This window comes from Pipistrellus kuhlii, unplaced genomic scaffold, assembly GCF_014108245.1.
Source record: "Pipistrellus kuhlii isolate mPipKuh1 unplaced genomic scaffold, mPipKuh1.p scaffold_m20_p_1, whole genome shotgun sequence".
NCBI lineage: Eukaryota > Metazoa > Chordata > Mammalia > Chiroptera > Vespertilionidae > Pipistrellus > Pipistrellus kuhlii.
In genome coordinates, this window is record NW_023425404.1 from 132,826,657 (window position 1) to 132,849,670 (window position 23,014).

General features: G+C 41.5%; 1 protein-coding gene across 8 annotated transcripts in view; it reads right to left on the minus strand.

Annotated features, from left to right (window-relative positions):
- TET2 (tet methylcytosine dioxygenase 2) overlaps positions 1-3,994 on the minus strand; it is a 126,028-nt gene extending 122,034 nt beyond the window's left edge. For 4 of the 8 annotated variants that reach the window (XR_006743069.1, XM_045589331.1, XM_045589348.1 and 1 more), the window contains exon 1: positions 3,676-3,994. The gene's annotated coding sequence lies outside the window, so the exon portion shown is untranslated. The remainder of the gene's footprint in view (positions 1-3,675) is intronic. The other 4 variants (XM_036410015.2, XM_045589324.1, XM_036410026.2 and 1 more) reach the window with 1 other exon arrangement.
- Between the last annotated feature and the right edge of the window lie 19,020 nt (positions 3,995-23,014).

Consider the following 23,014-nt stretch of genomic DNA (forward strand, 5'->3'; position numbering starts at 1 on the left):
ATAGCTTCCTGCTTCTGGCTTTGGTGCCATTACTACTCTTAAGAACTAATGTGCAATGGTGGCATAATAGTTGAGAAAAATGTTATTTTGATGAACCAACCAACCAACCAACCAGCCCAGCCCTGTCCACTATCCAGAGTTTTAACCTGTCCTCCTGATAGGAAACAATTAACAGTACAACAATCTATATGGTTGTTTATAAAAAAAAAAAGAAAACCCCCTCTACTAATTTAATAGGTAAGACTATTAAATGCTATTAATCAGCAACAGTTGAACTTATAGTAGAAGCAATTGGAGCATTAAAAAAAAGCAGAACTAGTATTTCTAAGTATTAGACATTCTAGAATGTCAAACATGTATAGCCTTTGAAGACACTTTATTTCAAGGTAATTTCATAAGAACCCATAAGAATTTACCAATTTGGACTTGGGGCAGGAAGCAAAATAAAAGTTCCTGCCTAAGGTGTGTCTGTGAATGAATCATAAGGGCGGCTTTGTAATGAGGTCAGCAAGTAAGGAAACACATTTCAATGGTGACATTTGGCTCACAACACTGTGTGTGGGTGGAGCCTTGGAGAGATTGATAGAGAAATTCTAACTTCAGCAAGTGAAACCAAAACAGTAACTCCAGTTTTTATTACCTAATGCAAGTCCAGTGCCCAAACAGGACTTTGGAAATCTGTCATGACAAGTCCGCAGGTGCATTTCACTTGTTTAGGAGTGAGGTTGACCTGCCTCTGTCTAGGCCCTTGTGCCCCTGCATCAAAACCCTCTGGCACCTGGCACACACCAGCACAATGCCACATCAAATTAAAGCACTACGTTGGTAAATGTGTGAATTTACACAAAGCAAGGGACGTCCCTCATTCTGAGGCAATTTCTCACTAACCATTAGTTCAATTAAAAGAATAATTGAGACAATATTGTAGTTTAAGAAAAAACTGTCTAACTTGTGATTGTCCGCTATCACTTCCCTAAAATTCAATTACCCAAGACAGTTCTATGGCTGACATTTTTGGATCCAGGTGGTACTAACTCTCACAAATATGGCAAGTGAAAAACTGAGATTATGCATTTTACTATATATTTTTCATACTGATTCAAATAATTCATCTTTTGTAATATATGAAAAGGTGGTACATGTGTTCATATTGTCAATTATATGCACATCTCCTTATAATCATTGAAGCTCTCATAAAACATTAATTAGCAGCTATTTTCACATGCAAATAAGACACATAAATAACCAAAAAAAAGTCTAAATTTGATAATAGAAAAGAATAAGCCTTCATGGTCATAATCAAAATTATTAACAAAATTAGGTAATGTTATTTATCAATATGGGTAACTATATCTGTTATTATTTGAATAGCTTGAAAACAGTATAAACCACAACATTTGAAGAAAAGTCCCCCCAAAGTAATTAGATGCTAGTCTGTTAGCAAAGAAAATTATTTATTTTTAAATTCTGACTTGCTGAAATAATTAACCATAGTTTTCTCATCAAACAGTAAGCATTTATGCTAGATTCCTGTGTTCTTTCTTTAATGTTTTATGAGAAATAACTAACCAAATGAGCCATTTCTATTCCACAGAGATGAGTAATACTTCTTTGTGTGAATTAACCTCTAGTATCAGTGATGCAAGCACACTTACCTGCTTTTTCAGAGATCAAAATATGAAGAGTTGCAAAGTGAACTACTGAGGACAAATGGTTTTAGAAATCTTACTTATGGAGTAATGTCTACAATTGTGCTTTTTCTTCTGCCCATTTTTTAATCATACACATGCCTTACAAACTTAAGCTTGACTTTCCAATCCTTCATAACACCTCTCTGCTTACTGACACTCAGAAGATCAATATTTATACTATGCTGAGATTCATATTCTCTTTCAAACCTATTATGAAACACACATACAAACATGTAAAAGCCCACAGAACTCCCCACCAGTATTTCAAAGTGTCCATTACCATGCAAATCGTGCTTTCATTCTTCAGGCAACAATATTCACAACCTTAAACAGAAACGAAATCCCTAGCTTCTCCTTACACATCTCAACTTCCCCTAAGACACAACTTGACTCTTAGCATAGCTCATTTGCTGATGATTATTTTTGGATCTGGACCTGGCATTACTAACCCTGATTGAAGAGGGGAAAATCACAATATGTAGTTTGAGATTTTTAAATCCATATATGTAGCCAATTCCCTGGACAGACACATGTGAAAAACATTTCACTACATTTTAAGCACACAACTGAAAAATAATAACTCTTCTTCCAGTTCCTGCACAGGAGACGAAGAGGGGTTGGAAATCAACTCCATGCGATTAAAAGTATGTCAACTGCCTGCAAATAGCTAACCTTCCCGGGAGTCTGGCCAGGCCACACTTTATTTTGCCATAGGTAGAAAACTCTCCATAGAAACTCTGTTAGCTTACTAACGCCAGACAGGCAGCCCCAATGAAAAGATCAAGATTCGACTCGTGTGTGTGTGTGTGTGTGTGTGTGTGTGTGTGTGTGTGTGTGTAAAAGGAGGAGGAGGAAGGGAGGAAGCTAAAAGCCCATCGAGAGAGGCAGAGAGATAAAAGACCCAAAGAAAGAGGGCAGCCCGGAGAAAAGGAGACATTTGGATGGGACTGTTCAAAATCTGCTCTCCACTTCTCCATGTCTCTGCTGGGATTGGGTTTCGCTTCTGCCGGCGCCCCTGACCTTGCCGTCTCCCGGCTCGGCGCTCCCCCTCCCGGCCGCCCCCTCCCCGGGCCTGCGCCCGCCTTTGTGTCTGCCTGTCACTGCCCCGGCGCCCGACGGAGTGGGTGCGGGAGAAGCACAAAGCCAGGGCGCAGGGCTGCTTACACACACACACACACACACACACACACACACACACACACACACACACACACCGTGTGCGGAGAAAGTGGGTGCTGGTCCTGTTGGGGGGACCACAGAAACTATTCTTCCCCCTCTCGCTCGGCGCCGCTCACCCATCGCGCGGACTTGGGGGGGAAACACAACAAAACCCCACTCAGCGTACTCCAGCCTCACTCCCTGTGACATTCCCCCATATGCCCCCCCGTCCCCCCAAAAAAGAGGGGACACGGGGTAGGAGAGGCGCATGCAAACCCAGACCCGGACCCGGACCCGGACCTGGACCTGGAGCGACAGCCGATAAAAGGGTCGAAAACCCCGGTCCGTGTGCCTCCCGGGGCGGGTCGGGGTGGCGCGGAGACTCCCCAGGCTGCCCCGAAGGAAGGGGGGCGGGAGGACCAGGAGGAAACGCAGGAGCCCCCAAAGCTGAACTCTTTGAGAAAGGAAAGCCGAGAGAGAGAGAGAAAAAAAAAAAAAAATTACTTTCCCGAGGATAAAAGGCCGGGGAAGCGGCAGCTCCGAGTCACAAAGGTAACTTTTCCGTGCGCCCCGGGCGGCCCGGCCGCGGCCGGAGCGCAGAGCGGACACGGGGCCAGCGGCTGGGAGGGGGCGGAGGGGAATTAAAACTATATTTGTCAGCCATGTTGAAGACAAGGCTCCAGTCATTTGCGAAGCTTCCCTCTTCCCTCTCGGCATCCGCGGGTGGCACGGGGGGCGGGCGCCCGGGCCCCGGAGCCCCGGGAGCGGGCGCGGCGGGGAGGGCGTTGGGGGGGGGGGGGGCCGCGGCAAAGGCGGGCGCTCTGACCTCGTTCCCGGCGCGCAGCCCCGGAGCCAGGCGGCCGTGGCGGTCGGGTCTCCTTTCTAACAAATCCTAAAGGGCAGCCATCTTGCTTCCTTCTGCTCCTCTACGAAAGCAGCCTGGCCTCCGCATCAATATTCATAAGGCAGTTTGACGTCTGTTCTCATCACTCGGCGGGGCCGGCGTCTCGGGGCGGCCGCGCCGAGGGGGCGGACGTGACTCGCATGCCAGCCGGGCCTGGGCGCGCGGCGCTCGCGGGCGGGGAGGCGGCGGCCGCCCAGCTCTCCTCCTCCGCCGCCGCCGGTCCCTCCTCCGCCTCCTCCTCCTCCTCTTTCTTCTCTCCTCCTCCTCCTCCTCCCCCCCGGCCCCGATTCCGCCTCCTCCGCCCGGCCTCCGCCGCCGCCCAGGGGCCCGCTGCCCCCGCTCCAAGAAGGCGCCCCCGAGCCGGGGCGCACGCACCGGGGCCGGACACTGGGGCGCGCGGGGCGGCGATCGGAGCGGGTGGGGAGCAGGGCGCGGGGGAAGGTCCAGCCCCGGAGCCGCGGCTAGACCCCGGGCACCCAGGGACGCGGGGACGCGACTCCACCCCGAGGGAAGGCGCAGGGCCGACGCGCCGGAGGTGGTGGCGGGGGTGCCCGGCGCAGGGAGGCGAGACCTCAGGTTAACCTTTGCAACTTTTTTTGTGGTTGCCTCGCCCCGCCACCCCCCGGAAAGGGATCTGTGCACCCCGAGCGCGGGCATCGGAGCACACGCTGTGCGCTCCCCCTGCCTCCTCCCGCCCTGTCCCCGGGTAGGGCGCGGGACCCCCGCCTCCCCCCGGTTCGGGCATCCTCTCTCCCTGGCACTGGAACCTCGCCCAGCAGAAGCGCTCCCCAGTTTCGCTGAGGCCGTGCCCTTCTGGCACGCAGGGCCTGTCGCTCTAAAGACTCAACAAATTGGGAAGCTGGCGGAGTCCCGCCGCTCCCGCCCGGCCCACCTTCTGTTTACTTTGCCACGTGGGCCGGGAAGGCCCGGGATTCCCCCAGATCCAGGAGGAATGGCTCGGGGACTCTACTGCTCGCCAGATTCAGTCGTAAGAAACAAACCTGTACCTTCGAAAGCTTACGTTTTCGCTCATAAAAGCCTCTATTGTTAAAAATGAATATTTTTCCCCCCATCCGTTTAGTCAAGGAACAAGAAATCGACCCATAAAGCACAAAATTCCAAACAACGGGCGCTCGATTTTCCCTGACGTTCCGGACCGGATCACTGCGCCGGTCCATTGAAAGTTTTTCTTTTCCGTTGCCAAGTAGTTGTACTTCTCTTTTTAATGTTCCTTTTTCTAATCATCATTTTTACTTTTTAAAAAATGAGATAAAGGACAAAGCCAAGTTTTAAATACATATTTATAGGGTCGCTACATTGCGACGCTCTTCAGTCAACACAGGTTATTTCGTGTATCCCATTTGTGTGTGTGTGTGTGTGTGTGTGTGTGTGTGTGTGTGTGTGTGTGTAATTTCTTTTCAGGTAGTCTTTTGCTAATTTTATGAAATCGGAATATTTTCTCTTTGGGAAAAAATGTTTAAAAGGGGAACTCTATGTGTCACGTTGTTACTAAGAAGAATGTTTAAAGTGTTTAGTGAAACATTGTTTATTCCACTTTGAGACAAAGTTGACTCAGATTTCTGATTTTGCATAGGCACAGCAAAATTGTTCATATTCTCCTAAGCATTTCATTCTGTGGAAATAAATGTCCGTCTTTTCTAACTGTACACGAATGTGTCATCAAAGTCTTGGCAATTGCTAATGGAATTTAAACTGTTTGGGAGATTTCTTGGATTTGTTTTTCAAGTCCAAAAGCTAAAATCTTCCAAAGATTATGACATACATGTAGCAGAACACAGTACAGAATTGTTAAAAATACATAAATAAAAAGCATGGGTTTGGGAGCTCAACAGACCTAGTGAATCTTACCTCTGTCCCTTACTAAATGTGTGACCTTGAGCATGGTACTTATCGGAACTCTCTGTGTATCAGTTTTCTCACCTGCTACACACCCTCTAAAACAACAAGGTTGTTGTGAGGATTAAATAAAACACTGAGGTGGGAAGAGATTAACCAAAGAATGTGTATGCATATTTGCATAACCCATGGACGCAGACAAAAGCATGGTGAGGCCTGGGGTGGGTATGGGCTAGAAGGGGTCAATAGGGGAAAAGGGGGTATATCTGTAATACTTTCAACAATAAAGATTAAAAAATAAACAAAACATAAATGCCCAGGTAGTTATTCCTATTAGCAATCATAATCTCGGAGTTTTTCTTGATTGACTAGAAATATATAGGGCTTTCCAAAAAAAACTTTATACACACACTTTGAATAATTATAAAGGCAACGTTTATTAAAATGCCAGTACATTTCATTTTCAAATTTGAGCAGTCAGGTGTTCAATTGTGCATACATTTTTGGGGGGACACCCTGTATCATGTCTTCTTACATTGAATAACATGTGGCAAATATTGTATTCACATGGGTCTCATATAAACATCTGCACATTTTCGTAGTTATTTATATGATGATTGGAAAAGTGACCCTTAAGGTCACCTCCTTCTCATTTCATCTTTTGAATCCGCATTGTAACAGGTGAATATGGCCTACCTGGAATCTTACTTGGCTTGCAGTTGGTTTTGCAATAGGCCCTACACATTTGCTTGCCAACCTCTTTCTCTGCACCCCCACTTCACCTTTAAACACAGGGCATTTTTTTTTAATTTAAAAGAAAATACTTCTCTAGGCTATTGTGACTTTTTAACAGCAAAAAGGAAGTAAAATTCTGAAGGTCTCCAAGCGTAAACTATTTTAATGAGATATTTATATTGTTGATTTAAAAAAATAACCTGTTTCTTAGTTGCTATTTCTGGGAAAGAAAATATATTGTGCATATAATCAGTTATTTACTGGACATGAATGCACACAAGTATGGGTAATTCAGATCCAGCATTTTTTCATTGTGTGCTTTCTTGAGATTCCCCCTGTAAATGTAGATCATCTGTTTTAAAAAGATCATTTGCTGTTTCAACAACAGTCAATTGTTAGAAAATTCCTTCTCGTTTTCCCCTCAGAATAGAAATAGCAGCACTGCTTCCACTAGAGAAATCGTTGCTTCTTTAACAGAGGAAGACTACACACACAACGGGTTCTAGGACATGCTAGTCTGTGTTAGAAAATTGGCTTAACTGGCCAGGGCACCTGCTTGCCTAACGCAGTTGCTCCGTCTCTAAGCCTCTTAGGGTAGAGGCAGCTTCCTGCCAGTGCCGTCCAGTAAAGACCTGACTAACAGCAGCTTGCTTTACAATGCAGATCTCGTGTATTGTACTAACAAAAAGAACAATAGGTGATTCTTCATTTCCTCCCCACTTGCAGAAGAGGAAGTTTTCTTTGAGGAGTTGATGTTCTCTTTGACCAAGAGAAATCCTTGTGATACATACTGCTCTGAAAGGATTCTAGCGCCTTAACAAAAGCATTAAATCATGGCCTGTTTTCTCCCATCTCTTGAAAACATATTTCTGAAGTATGACATGATACAGACTCTGCACGCTAAAAAGGCAATTGACCTTCAAACAGCATAGCAGCCATGGCTGTGAAGGAGCTTTCCTGTTTCCTTTTGTCGGGTGGCATTCCTGTACACCATACAGAAGTACATGTTTAACAAAGGCAGAAGGCTAGTTTTAGAAACATCTAGTAGATGAAACATTTAGATGTAACATTTTAACTTATTGATACAAATTATTATTATTATTATTATTATTATTATTATTTAAACCCACCTTTATAATCTAGAGCCAGGGGTCATAATATTAGGAAGGTCTTGATAGATTCTCTTTTATTGATATGATTTTTATTTACTTTTTCTCAAACCTTTTTTTCAAATTGTTAATTTCTCATTCTGTAATTTGGGAATTTTAAAGAAACAGGTACAGATGACATAATTCTAAGTTATTTAAACCAGGAGTTACTTAGCATGTGTACTGATTCAATAGGGGCAAAATAGAATGTCTGCTGAAGCTCAAATGTCTAATCCTGTTAAAATAGTGCCAAAATCCAGTATAAGAAAAATATTAGGATCATTTGTGGGGGAAAAACGTCATGGAAATTATGTGTTGGAAACATGTTGCTAATATCAATTTCTTTTCCTCTCATAAATCCTGACTTCACAATCCAGTAACTACTTTTCTTATTCTCATCCAAATTTGGTAACTCACTTAATACTCACTTTATTTTAAGAGAATAATTTTTCAACTTTAATAATGAATTTAAAAAATAAATTTTAACTGTTAGCAGTTACCTTTGTACCATTTTACATTTTCTTTAAGGGCTTTATAGTTGTAACATTTTTGTATGCTGTTGTGTTTTTATGGTAAAGTGTAGCATTATGTTTAATATTCAAAATCATATGCATATTCAATATGGCATTTGATTTAATTCCTATCTCATGAAAATGAAAAGTGAGGTTAAGTGACTTTCTCAAGGTTATACAACCTATAAATAGAGACACACCTCTCAAACCCAAGTTTTGTCAATTCAAGATGAGGCCTTTTTCATTATAACAAAATGAGCCTCATATCTTTTTCTGCTCATCTTCCTCTAAGTTTGTCTTCCTATTGTTAGTACTGACTGATATAGAAATCTTCCCTTCAGCACTAGGAATAATTTTGCCATTATTCTTTGTTACAAAAATAAAACAAAACAAAAATCCAGCAACCCAGCACTTCCATTTCCTTATTTTTATTTGTTTTTATTTTTTTAGATTTTCTTATTTTTAGTACTTAGTACTCCTAAGATAATCTAATACTATTTATTAAGTACTGGCTATGCACCAAGTATTGGGATAATATTTTTAAACTTTTTTCTTTGAATTTCATGCTTATTATAACCAAATAAGGTAGGTAATACCTTGTTCAGAATTAAGAGTTGAGTAACTTGATTGAGACAAAGAGCTTAAACCAAAGTGTAAATCTAGGATTGTCTTATTCTAAAACTCATATCCTTGCAAGCTACACCATGCTATCTCCTTACTTTAGTAGATATACTTATCTATATGTAGATCATGGTAAGTTTCCCCCACAATTATTTGTTCTTTTGTTTTATTATTTGTTTATTTATTTATTTTATTATTTATTTTTAGCAATAGCATTCATGTTCCCATCTCTTCCTCATGTAAAATTGAAACAAGCAAACAAAAATACTCTTTTTTTTTTTTGTCTAAGTCTACTTGATTTTTCTTATCATTTACTCTCTACTCTTTTTTGTTTGTTTATTTCCAATTTTATGCTAAAACGTGGGCATGCACGAACTCTTTGGAATAACAATTGCATTTGTGGAATAAACAATGGGATCGCGTGCCTCTGCCCACCCCCACCCCCACCACTTTGCCCCACTAACATATTGTTTATAAAGATAAATTCTGCCATCTGTGTTCAGAATAGGTATGGTGAAGGGACTGTAGCTCCTGGCTTCTTTGAATGGCTTAGGGTTCAAACTTGCCAAACAAGAAAACTGGCAGGTGGACTGAGCGCCACCTCCTGAAAGCACTAATGGCGCGGATCTTGGGGGGTATAAGCCTCGGGCTAGTATAGCAGGGAAGCCAGGGAATGTTTCCACTGGGAAAGCTAGTCAGAATCACCGGTGCAGCTTTTGAAAAACCGTGCAGAACTAGGTTCCACTCCTCTGCTTCCCACAGCCTCTTGGAGATCCTGATTCATGACCTGTGGGGTGGGGCTGCAGTAACAATATTTTTTGAAAGATTCAGGGACAATCAAATGCACAAATCTGCTTAAAAATCACCAGGATAGCTTCGTGTGTAAAAATACAACGCAAACAATTGATTTTTATACTTAACAGGCACAGGGCATTGTCATTCATGAAGCAAATGTATCTCTCTGTAGTCTGGTGGGACCCTTACACCTTTACAGAGAGATGTCTAGCAAAGCTGCCCTTTCCATATTTTTAGTTGATTAAATCCTTTTAAATTTTTTTTGTGACAGGTAAAAAAAAAAAGTATATATATATGAAGGAGTTAAATAATTAGCAGCCAAAGAATGACTCAGGTTATCAGTAGTGAAAAAGAAAGATAAGGGGAAAATATAAGTGATAGGACTGATACCCTGAGGTGCTGGGGAGAAAGAGGTATTGGAAGTTGCCCACGTTCAATTTGTGAAGAATATTTAGGGATTTTTGTTCTCAAGAGAAAGTTCTATTGGTTGAGTATTGTCGTATTTGTCTAAACATTTTTAAAACATCTTTAGTCTAGACAATTCGACAAATTGATTCTAATATATTTCTTTTTCCAAAATCATGGTCATGCAATAGTCCTCATGAGTATATTTTATAGCATCATGATAGATATTAGTGCAAGAGCTATAAAGAACAAACTCATTTTTCACCCCCATAAGTTAGATCAAACCCTTTCTCACAGGAAAAGAAAGGAAAAAAATAAAAAAGGAAATAGGGTAGCTATTATTTGATCTCCAGTTTTCTTCATATATTTTAAGGTATGTTTTTATACTGCCTAGAGATGTATGAGAAAATCTAATGAGTCCTGACTCAGCGCCAACTCAGAGGCTGTGGGAGCACGAGAGGCCGAGTAGTTTCCTGCAAAGCTCTGCACTACCGACCTCTGTTTCATTTGTTTTCTCACTTCATATCTTAGAGCACAATATTATTACTAGTTGGCAGAAAACCTCCTTGATCTGTGGGTAATTAGGCATGCCTCTGTTGAACATGGGTTGATTGCCAAACAATTGTTCTGCATTTCAACAATGACTTTTATTCTCAAGAGAATAAGTTACATCTAAACAATGACCATAAAGTAGGGATTCCTGAAAGAATATTCAGGATAGAGGGGGAAAAGAAACATATCTACAAAAACAAATCCTGAAGGAGCATCTTACTGGGAGCCTCTAGCTTATTTCTCTAGAATCATATCATCTCTGATCCTAGTTTGGCTGGGTAGGGAGAGATAAGGAAGTAAGAAATATTGGAGAAGGGTGTGTTTAGGTTCCCGTGGTGGGGGAGGGGTGGGTTGTTAGGTGGGGGTGATCCTAGTGGTGCTACTAATACGTGTTAGTGAAGGAAACTTTCCTGAATCTTAAATCCTAAAACATCAATAGCCACTGCCTTCTAGTGAACAAGAACTAAGAGTCTCTCTCTAAACCCAGGAAAAGGGTGAAGTCATAATTTTGATGGATGAGATGGCTGCTGTTAAAAGTAAAATTTAGAAAGAGAAACTCATTTTGATATAAATAAGTAACACACTCCAGAATTGTAGTCTAGACGCAGTTACTGAAAACCTGCCAAAAATAATAACTTTAATATCCATTATCTCATTTACTTATACAATAATCTTGAAAATAGGTAAGACAGTTGTGACCCAACTTACTTTATTTTTAAACACTAGAGAACATGTGTCTAACACATGAGGGGATGTGCCTGAGAGATTAAATAACTTGCCCAGGGTCACACAGTAGGTGATACATTCTCAGATGTAAACCTTCTTCAATGTTCTTTCCACAAACAAAAGGGAAACAAATAAACCAACTTTAATTCCTTACTGGAGGCAGAAAAGAAGCTCTGGTCAGTTTGTGACATTGTATCAGGCTGATCACATTGTCATTTCTTGCCTGTGCTCACACAGAAGAGGATGGTACAGTGACAGAAATATTTGGAAAAGTGTGTTCAAGGTATTCTTTTATTTTAAGCAGGTCAACCACTGTGTAGAAATTCTGTTCATTCTAAATGTGAAGTGAAAGTTAATCTATTCCCTAAACTATTTATCAAGGAAAGAACAAGTTACTGAAAGTCTTGAAGTATAGCATATTGGAGTTCTTTTTTGATTTCTCTCTTCTCAGGCCACAGAGAAAGTTGCCTGGTGTGTGTGTGTGTGTGTGTGTGTGTGTGTGTGTGTGTGTTTAAAGAATCATAATCATTGGACAAGAAGACATAGTTTCACACTTTCACAAAAAATTAATTTAAAAACATCTGTAGTTAAATTGAAGTAATTTTTATAGGGCTGGAGAGAATGGGGTTTGATAGATTTAGGTTAAATCAGATTTTCACACTCACAAATTTTCTAATGAAACTTTATGCAACATAATCTTGAATGAGTAAAATGTTTTTCCCTAAACTAGTTCACAAAAATATAAGTTCCATACAATATTAGCTAAGAACTATGCTCTTCAACCAGGCTGCTTGCCAAGCAATAACAATTTATGACATACCCTATATCTTTAGGAAAAAAGCTAATGGAGTAAATTCATTATAGAGTTGTTTATTCTTGGTGACAATAATAATTTTACTTTGTAGTTCACATGTTTACTGTTAGAGACTTCATGCTTCAGCCTATCTGCAGAGTAATGCATGAAATTCAAAAACAATGCTGGTGACAAGAAAAATAATTACAGGTCCCACCTTTTAGTTGGGACTTTTGCTCATAAGGAAATGTTGCACTATACTAGTAAATTCAGAGGTTGGGAAGAAGCTAACCAAAGGATTTGAGATAAATGAAAACAAGCCTAATCAGGATGTCTTCTCAGAAATGTTTTCAAAATAAAGGCTTGCCAGTCTTACTTTCCATTGCATAAATGGTGGTTCAAGTCTAAATTTCTAATTTGTAATAGTTTATGGTAGTGCTGAGGACACCAATGTGTCAGTCATGTCTCGGTCTTCACATTCTTGAGAGGCATTTTAATCAGTGCACGAGCGTAACCAGTCAGACTGTGTCGCGATGGGGTCTGCTCAGGAAACCTTCAAAACGCAAAAGGACCGGAACTGGATGGAAATATTGTCATGAACAGCCCTCAGAAGAGTGTTATAATGATGACATATCTGTTCATTCTTGTTTCAATGAGTGAGCATTTCCCATGCTCTGCTTTCTCAGCCTTGTTCTATGCTAACATTAAACTCATGTTATGTGGCTCACTGCTTTATTCTCACTTTAATAACCTTATCTATTCTCTTACGAAGGGATGCAATAGTGAACAAGATGTGTCCCCTGCTCTCACTGAGCTCCAAGTCAAATGGAAGACAGACGTGCAGATGGGCAATTATAAGTCGTTCTGAGATGTGTGAAGCAAAGGGTCCCGGCTGCGGTGGGAAGCTCATATTCGCAGTGCAGAGAGAACTTCTCGTGAAAATAACACTTAAACTACAAGCTTAGTAGGAATTATTCAGGCCAAGTAGAAGGTTAGAGAAGATCACTGGGTGGAGATAAAACAGGACATGAAGGACAGGGGGGGCCATGCTTGAAGAAATCAAACACGTTCCCAAGGAGTTGGGTGAAACATCCAAGGGGAGAGTGTGAGCGCCCAAGCTGCAGCAGTGGGCAGACCGTGAGGGTTAGTGTGACTCACAGTGAGAGGTCTGAATGGTGGCCTGGGAGCCATGAGACATCCTAATGGATCTTTAAAGAGAAGAAAAGGATCAGATTTGGACTTTGGAAACATCTTTGTGTGATAGCCTCGAGCATAGATGGAGAGGACACAAGAACAGAGGCCAGGACACTAGCAAGGAAATGGGAAGTCGCTTAGGAAAGATGAGAGTGGCCTGGAGATGAGAAACGGACGGGCCGGGGTCTCACAGAGGCAAACCCAAGGGAGCACAGGGCGGGGCAGAGGCAGGGCAGGTTGCAGCCCTGACCAGTGAGGTGGTTGGTGGGGACTTTCACAGGAGCTAGAAATAACAGCAGGAGAAGAAGACCCAGAAATAAGAGTTTGGGAAGGGTCGGAGGAAAAAAAAAAAATCGGTGATGAAACGTTACGTTTGAGACACCAGAGGGCCATCCAAGGTGCAGCGAGCAGTTGGATACGTCAACCTGAAACCTAGAAGAAAGATGAGAATGGACTCGTCAAAGTGTGCATCCTCTGCATGAAGAGGGCAGTTGAGGCAGATGGGCTTGGGCTCTGAGTGAGCAGAAAAGGGAGCTCCAGGAGGTTGTAGAGGAGGAAGAGCAGCTCCAAAAGGAGGCAGAGGGAGGTGCGTGGTGCGGGAGCCGCTGAGGACTAGCTTCCCGGAGGAGGTCTGACCAGGTGAGTAGCGCACACTATTGGGCGTCACCTGAGACAAGAAGGAGACGTGTCCCTGGAATACGCAGCGGTGCATACTTTGCCATCCTTGGCAAAGCGGCTGCAGTACAGGAGCAGTAGGGACCATGACCGTGACCGTGACTGTGATAGGATCAACAGGGAGGGCAGGTGTGGGAATAGGGAGTGCAGAGGACTATTTAAAGAAAGTTAGCTAAAGAGAGGAGGAAGGAGAGAGCGAAGTAGCTACCCAGGGAGGTGGGATCAAGGAAACAATTTTTAAAAATATATATATTTTATTGATTTTTTACAGAGAGGAAGAGAGAGGAATAGAGAGCTAGCATTGATGAGAGAGAAACATCTACCAGCTGCCTCCTGCACACCCCCCACTGGGGATGTGCCTACAACCAAGGTACATGCCCTTGACCAGAATTGAACCTGGGCCCTTCCAGTCTGCAAGCCAAAGCTCTATCCACTGAGCCAAACCGGTTTCAGCAAGGAAACAATTTTTTAAGATGAAAGAGACTTGAGCCTGTTCACTGCTGGGAGACAGCAAATTGAGGTGAGTGGTTTAAGATGCAAAAAAGAAAACGTATTAAAGAAGATTGCTGAAAGCTGGGGTCTTTTACGAGATTATTCTGCTGACAAGATAGGGCTTATAAAGGAGCAGAGCTAATTTGTTCAGTGTAAAGTTTTTGTTTTGTTTTTATATATTTTTTTATGGTTCAGGTAGGATATAGTCTACGGTGAATGACACAGATTAAAATAGGTCATTTTGTGGGGCCCTCCCTCCATCTCTTCCTCTCTACTGGGCCTGTGGACTTTCTTCACAAGTTTCATCATTGCTTTGGAGAAAGGGAAATGCGGTCTGTGAAATGTATTATGAATTAAATGCTGATGGTTTGGCCAAGGCTGAGGTGATGTCTGTAATATAATATATAATTCTAGAAGTCACAGCTTCCTTTATAACACAAGGTTGTATTATAAAACACTGCAAGTGACAAATAAGAGAGGTTTCCTCATGGTGGTGGGAGACTCCCCATCCGGGTGATGTAAAGTGATGGCTGTAGTTTCTAATCCATGCTTCTTATACGAGTGGCAGTTCTGTGATCCAGGAATAATCATTAGATTGCATGCAAAGTATGTATTACTTTTATATTCTTACAAGAATCCTGTAAGTTAGATGTTATTATTTTCAGTTTACAGAGAAGTAACGGCTCAGAAAGAATAAATACATTTCTACAATCAAAGAGCTAGTAAATGGCTGAACTAACACTGGAACTCAGGTTTGTCTATTTCAGTGTGAGCACTTTGATGTATCTTTCAGAAAGATCTAATTATTTTTGTTCCACACTTTTCTCACAGCCATGTGTTGTTATGCAACACTGAACACGACATGGGAAAAAATTGGTATATAAGGAAGAGAGAGTTGGAGGAAAACTGGATCCAGAAATATAGAGATTAATTGGAGGGAGGAAAATAATCTCCAGCATCACACACTCCTTCAGCTCTCCCATTTGTTCATGCTCTCCATTTCTTCATTCAATGAACACTGTTTTAAAATTTACAGAGTTGGCTGAAACCGGTTTGGCTCAATGGATAGAGCGTCGGCTTGGGGACTGAAGGGTCCCGGGTTCGATTCTGGTCAAGGGCATGTACCTTGGTTGCGGGCATATCCCCAGTCGGGGGTGTGCAAGAGGCAGCTGATCGATTACTCTCTCATTGATGTTTCTAACTCTCTATCTCTCTCCCTTCCTCTCTGTACAAAATCAATAAAATATATTAAAAAAATATATATATAAAATTTACAGAGTTGTTTGGTCACCATAAATCTAAAAGTAATTACATAATTACATATTCAATTCCAATGATCACAAGCACTGCAAAAGAGAATTTTGGAGACTTGGGAGGGGAGAAGTTAAAAGGAAGGCTGAAACTCGGTTGAGAAGTCAGTTTAACCTTTCCTAGAAGAAGGTGTAACTGAGCTGTGAAACAGCTTTTGGAAAATGAGTAGAAATGAACCAATGGGGCTTGAGGTGGAGTCTTGTTCTCAGTAGAGAGATTGCAGCAGGGCGAGGTCCAGGAGCAGAGAGGGAAGTGGCTGGAGAATGCAATCAGACAGGCTGGTAAGGCAGGCAAGGGCCAGAACATACTGGGTCTTGTACATGACATTAAATATGGAGTCATTATCTGTGGGTTTCATCTGCTCAGGACCCATTTCTTTTGTTATTATCTGTGGATTTCATCTGCTCAGGACCCATTTTCCCTTCTGTCAGGTAATGACACTGTGATATATCCTTGGGGAGCCGACCTTCCTCCCCTGAGGCTCAGGGGGATCTGCTCAGCTTTAAGGGTGAGCACATGTTAAATAGACCTTGTCCAATGAGAGAGTAACCTCCAACTCCCCCTTACCACTGCGGGAATTATTGAGCAGAAGCCTACAACCCAAGCCAGACCAGTCAGAACCAATAAGACTAACTCTCAGCCTTTTGCTGGTGGTGCTGGGGAAAAGGATTCCCTTTCTGCTGGGATTGTAGGTACTAAATCTAAAGCTATGGCAACCAGGAGGAAGAAAGTTGAATTCTTTCCAAGGCAATGTTTTCTCCTATAGTGTAGGCAACATGGAGCGAAGAGGAACTGAGAGATGAAGGGGAGTCCAGTGGCATCATGGAACAGATCTATTCCATAACTTTTCCATTTTGTGAACCAGCAAATCCCTCTTACTAAACAGGCCCATTGAAGATACGTTTTGCTCACTGAGATCTGGAGGGGTCCCCATTTATTTACTTATTTTTAATGGTGTAAGAAATGAAGTATGGAATGTGTTATCAGCTGAATACAGGAAGGAAAGTAACTATGAGGACCCATGTTTCTGAGAAATGATCACAACAGCGAATGAAATTAGAAAATAAGATTGAAACCAAGAGCCCCACTCATCCCTGTTGACAGAACACAAAGGTAAGACCCCTCTGGGATCTAGATTCAAGAGTTAGGCATCAACATTAACTCTGTCTTTCATTGGTAACTCATTGAGTTTACTGGAAACAAAAATATTGTAGAGTTTACTAATCATTTAAGGAACTTGTATTTCCAGAGAAACTCAACCACCCATAACCTCGGGGTTGTGATTGCTCAACCTCAAGGCAATACTCAGTCAGGATCCTAAAGCCACACCAACAGAAACAGCCAGATTAGTGGGGTATGATAATTAGAAAGTAAATATTCATCAGGGCCTTTCACAGCTGTGGCCACAAAGGACAAATTACTAGAGAAATCGTTCTAGAAGACAGTTCCAAGAGCAGACGGAAGGGCTCCACAAGAAATTCACTCTGAAGCCAATTTACTCTGTTCCTGTCCAGCAGGGTAACGTATACGCAGACAGTATATTGTATGCCACCTGCCTCCCATTTCTCCTTTTTTAAGTAGAACTTTTTGTGATAATTTGTTTTCTTCTCATACATGTGCTACCAGCTAGACAAGGGACTTCAGTTCTTGTTTTCTTGAAGGAGAGATTTCAATCAAGAGACAAAGTGTAATCCAGCCAGCATGGCTCAGGGGCATCGACCTATGAACCAGAAGGTCAAGATTCAATTCCAGATGAGACACATGCCTGGGTTTTAGGCTTGATCCCCAGTGGGAGGGTGTGTAGGAAGCAGCTGATCAATAATTCTCTCTCATTGATGTTTTTATCTCTCCCACTCGCTTTCTCTCTAAAAGAGAGAGACAAAGTGTAGAAAATCAAGCTTGAATTTATTGACCACAGCAAACACATACTTAGGACAGTGAAACAAGACCAATACTCTCCTGGTTTCAAATCTCATGTCCCCTTAGAGGGTAGGGGACACATGCCTGTGTGGGAAGGAGGGGGGAAGGGCATGCTCTCTGGGGGGAGAGTGCATAGGGACCTTCGTTTTCAGGGGTGTTAAAGTCTGAGTGTTTAGGGGAGGTGTTAGAGGCAGATCAATAGAATATATGTCAGGGGCAGAAATATAATATTGAGGACTAGCTATAGTTGTAAGAAATATTAATCATGTTTTGTTAACAGTGATTGTTTTGTTCTGATAACCTGACTGGGAGTAGTAGGCCCCAAGGAATTGGGAGTCACCTTGGAGCTGGAAGTCAACCTTGGAATTCAGTCTATTATCATGGAAAGATTAACAACAACCTTGTTGCCCAAACAATGGAACAATGGAGTCACTCCCACTTTGCCTGTAACGATTATACCCATTCTTATTCCTTTTGCCTACTTTCCCATTAATCTTTGTTCTACCCACTATGAGCAGCTGGTTTATAGGGGTGGGGTGGGGGTGGGGGGGAGATTTTGTGCTGCTCTCCCATACTGCCGGCTTTATTGGAAATCCAACCCTGTCTCTGCTTAATTGGCTCAATGAGTGACAGTACCCCAGACCATTGGTTGTCTGGTTCCATATTCATCAACTTTGTGCAGATATACTAAAATAAGATTTATCCTCTTAATTTGTCTGTCCTTGGGTGTGGTTGTTACTTAACAGGATGCATAAGAATTTTCTGGGTAGTTTATTTAAAAAAAACACACACAATTAAATTTTATCTTAATATATATAGAACTTGAAACAATTAATTTTGCATGTTTTAAAAATGCTCTCGCAATATGCTAAAATTACAAATAATTAAATTGTGAGGAGTGATTAAAAATCTATAATTTATATCAGAAAATATATGCAAGAGACAGAATTTTCCACAACATTAAGTTCTATATGGAAGAAATAGAAATTCTAAACTTCAGATTAAGCAAATATCAGTTTAGGGATAGGGTGACAGGCTTAATACTTGTTTCTTGGGTGTTTCCACAACTTTCTCAAGCAGCAAGAGGTATGAAACAGATATGAAAAAGGAAAGGAAATACTAACCTTGACCTCCTCTCAGTTATAATCCTCTAATCTAAAAAAGGTTTCAGAAAAAAACTATATCTGAGAATGCCTTGGAGGAAAACAAGGGCAGCCCGGGAAGGGGGTGGGGGTGGGGGGACTAAGCTGTACAGGTTTAAACTCTTCCTTTGTTTCTGTTGAAGTGCTTGTCTTCTACCTCTAATGTATATTAGGTACGAAGAAAAGAGGGTCCATTTGTAAGACTTATTCCACTTCCTCAGAATGTGAGTAAAACACAAAAGGAGGAAAGTTATGACCTGACACCAGTTTTCCTTCGAGGTAGGTTTCCATGCTCACGGCAGGAGGCAGCTGTCCCAGCCGGAACTGAGCTGCAGTAGAGGGTGGCCTGGGCCAATCACTTCGCACCTGCTTTGGCTGGACTGGTACCAGCATGACATAGCATGGTCATCTGTATGGTCATTCTGCTGTTCGGTCATTCAGTCAATTTGCATATTATGTTTTTATTATTATAGACTTATTAAAGACTAGAGGCCTGGAGCATGAAATTCGTGCACTGGGGAGCAGGGTGAGGTCCCTCAGCCCAACCTGTGCCCTCTCACAGACTGAGACCCCTCGGAGGATGTCCGCTTGCCAACTTAGGCCTGATCCCCCAGGCCTAAGCCAGTAGGCAAACATCTCTCTTGCAATATGGGATCCCTTGCTCCTTACCACCTGCCTGCTTGCTCCTTAGTGCTTAGTTTGCCTCCCCTTAGCAGTAGGCTCCTTAGGCAGGCTCTTTACCGCTAAACTCATTACTCTTTAGTACTGCTGCAGAGGCAGGAGAGGCTCCTGCCACCACTGCTACACTCACTGGCCATGAGCCCAGCTTCTGGCTGGGTGGCTGCTCCCCCTGTGGGAGCAAACTGATCACCAGGAGGCAGCTCCTACATTGAGCGCCTGCCCCTGGTGGTCAGTGCACATCACAGCAAGCAGTTTTTCTGGTCATTCTGCCATAACAGTCCCTTAGGCTTTTATTATATAGATTGATTTCAGAGAGGACGGGAGAGGGAGAGAGAGATAGAAACACCAATGATGAGAGAGAGTTATTGATCAGCTGCCTCCTGCATGCCCCCTACTGGGTTATGTGCTCTTGATCGGAATCAAACCTGGTACTCTCAATCCATAGGCTGACACTTTATCCCCTGAGCAAAACTGGCTAGGGCTCTATATTATTTCTTTAATTGATTTTGAGAGAGAGAGGAAGAGAAAGAAGCATAGATTAGAGAGAAGCATCAATTGGCTGCCTCCTTCACTGGGGATTGAGCCCACAGCCCAGGTATGTGCCCTGACCGGGAATCAAACCATGACCTCCTGGTTCATAGGTCAATGCTCAACCACTGAGCCATACTGGCTGGGTACCAATAATATATTATGTTGCATATTGAAGACTTTTAAGAAAGATAATCTTGAGAAGATTGAGCCGCTTTTTTATGTGGTTGTATGTATGATTTTTATTTATTTATTTTTTAAATCCTCACCCAAGGATATTTTCCCACTGATTTTTAGAGAGAGTGGAAGAGAAATATCAATGTGAGAGAATCATATGATTAGTTGCCTCCTCCATGAACCCTGACTAAGGCCTGGGCTGGGGGAGGAGCCTGCAAACGAGGTATGTGCCCTTTACAGGAATCAAACCTGAGACCCTTTGGTCTAAAGGCTGATGTTTTATCCACTGAGCCAAACCTGGTAGGGCGTGTTTAGGAGGTTTTGGATCTATAGAAGTAAATCTCTCTTTACCACAGCTGTAATCATAATTTCAAATTTTTATGAAACAGAGAAAATTATGTATTCTCCTCTAGAGAAGTCAAGACATTTTTAATAAAATATTTGTTAGTGTAGATGTTCTTTTTGGCCAAAAAGTTGTTCATGGGACAGATGGAACCATCTATGCTGAAATGAAAACTTGTGCTTCATAAATTGACCTTAATTTAATGTGTGGGATACACTTTCTCCTCTCCTCTAAAAAAATAATATGCTTATCTTTCTTTCTTTTTCTTTTCTTTTCTTTCTTTCTTTCTTTTTTTTTTTCTTTTTAACTAACAGAGAACAGTATGGTAGTAACTACACTATTGCAAAACATATTCGAATGAGGTTCCAGGAGGCATAGTAAAAACAAAACACTTCCAAGATTGGTTTTAAAAACTAAATGCCATTGGCAACATAGATGCCAACCAATGCCCTCTAAGTTTTAAAATAGTTGGCAATATCATGACATTATGGGTACAGCCAATTTTCTTGTGGCTAAACTCACTCTTAGGTATTGGTTAAAATAGAATGGGGACTGGGACAGTTACTCTTTAGCTGTGGCCTTCATTGATATATGTGGATTCATCAGAAGAAACTCATATTGTAAGGACAAACCTTGTAAAAACTTAGAGGTGCTATCCCAAACCTTGGCCACATAGAATAGGCCACAGAAGCCTGGTTTTGAATAACAAACAGTCGAACAGTAAATTTGGCTTCATGCTTACCATCTTCTGCTTCTGCTCCAAAGGAAATAGTCATTAAGAATGGTAAGAGATGAACTTGTTGAATAAATAGTCTCAAGAAGAGTATTTTCTTTTCTGGGAATGGGTCCAATGAATTACCCAAGATACCCTCAAAATTTTTAATGTAAATATGTTGTAGTCCAGTGGCAGCAAACTGCAGCTCTTGAGCCACATGCAGCTCTTTGGCCCCTTGAGTGTGGCTCTTCCACAAAATACCACGTGCGGGCGTGCATGTACAGTGCTAATGAAACTTCGTGGCCCATGTGCAGAAGTCAGTTTTTGGCTCTCAAAATAAATTTCAGTTGTTGTACTGTTGATATTTGGCTCTGTTAATTAATGAGTTTGCCGACCACTGTCTTAGTCAATCATTAAGCAAAATTTCACCTACAAAACTCAGTGATCTAAAGTTTTAGGTTACTCTTCCTCAGTAAAATGTGTTGGGAATTATAGAGGAAAAAAGAAACATTGTTTTAATCAGGAAAATCTCAAGAGTCAGAGGCATTGTGAGATAAAAGGTAAGTAACAAACCAAAATATATGTAGAGGTTAGTATTTTAACACTGGAAGACTATGATGGCAAGTCATAGCCGACATTATACCATCAAAACTTTTTAAAATTTTGTAATGATAATGAGATTTTACAACTAGACGGTGGCAAAGGTAAATGGGGGAAATACTACTTACTTTGGGAAAGTAATAAAACTATATCAATAGCATTTATTTTAAAACTCATACTGCCCTAGGCAGTTTGGCTCAGTGGATAGAGCATTGGCCTGGGGAATCAAAGGATCTCAGGTTCAATTCCGGTCAAGGGCAGGTATCTGTTTCAGGCTCCTCCACCAGCCCGGGAGGAGGCAATCAATGGATGTGTTCTCTCAGATTGATGTTTCTCTCTCTTTTCCTCTCTCCCACTCTCCCTAAAAATCAACGGAAAAATATCCTCAGGCGAGGATTAATAACAACAACAACATGAGAGATTACACTAAACAATTGGACAAACTTATTTTCTTCCATAAAGGAACACAGAGTAAGTTTTCGTTTTCTTTTTTTTTTTTTTTATAATATTTTTATCGATTTCAGAGAGGAAAAGAGAGATAGAAACATCAATGATGAGAGAGAATCATTGATTGGCTGCCTTCTGCATGCCCCCCATTAGGGATTGAGTCTGCAACCTGGGTATGTGCCCTTGACTGGAATCGAACCTGGGACCCTTCAGTCACAGGCTGATGCTCTATCCACTGAGCCAAACTGGCAAAGGCCAGAGTAAGTTTTCTTATTAAAAGCTTGCATCAAAGATTTATTTTGCTCCAAATCTACATATCGTTTATCACCTAAAAATAAATTTATGTATACTTACCATTAATATTCCTCAATCAAGAGAAATTTTAGAAATCAGTAATATAAAGCTAATCAGGTCAATATCTATGTTGCACAAATGGAACTTTTAAGTTTGTTTCCCACATTCTTCTGAAAGAGCTTATTTTAATCCACAAAATATAAGACCTGTCAGGACTTCCATATTTTTATTCTTGCTGGAATACTGTCTACAGAAGTCCTGGAACATGGGAAAATATTGACATTTAAAGATTTTAGATGGTTTCAACTTTTAAAAACAGCAACTTTCCTATCATGCTGATTTTTATTGAACAATAGTTATTGAATAGGGAAGGTACCTTTGTAATTACTAGAAACAACTTAGCTTATTAAATTTCAGTTAATTCTTCTGCTTATTAATGTACTTTTTAGGCATACCACCCTATAATTTGATAGGTCCATATTCAGAATTCATTACTCCTGAAATAATTCTTCCAGAACATGGTCCTTAAACCGTTTAGAAACATCCCAGTAAGATACTAGTAGCTGTGAGTTGGAAAGGGTCCCAGCAGGAAACAGAG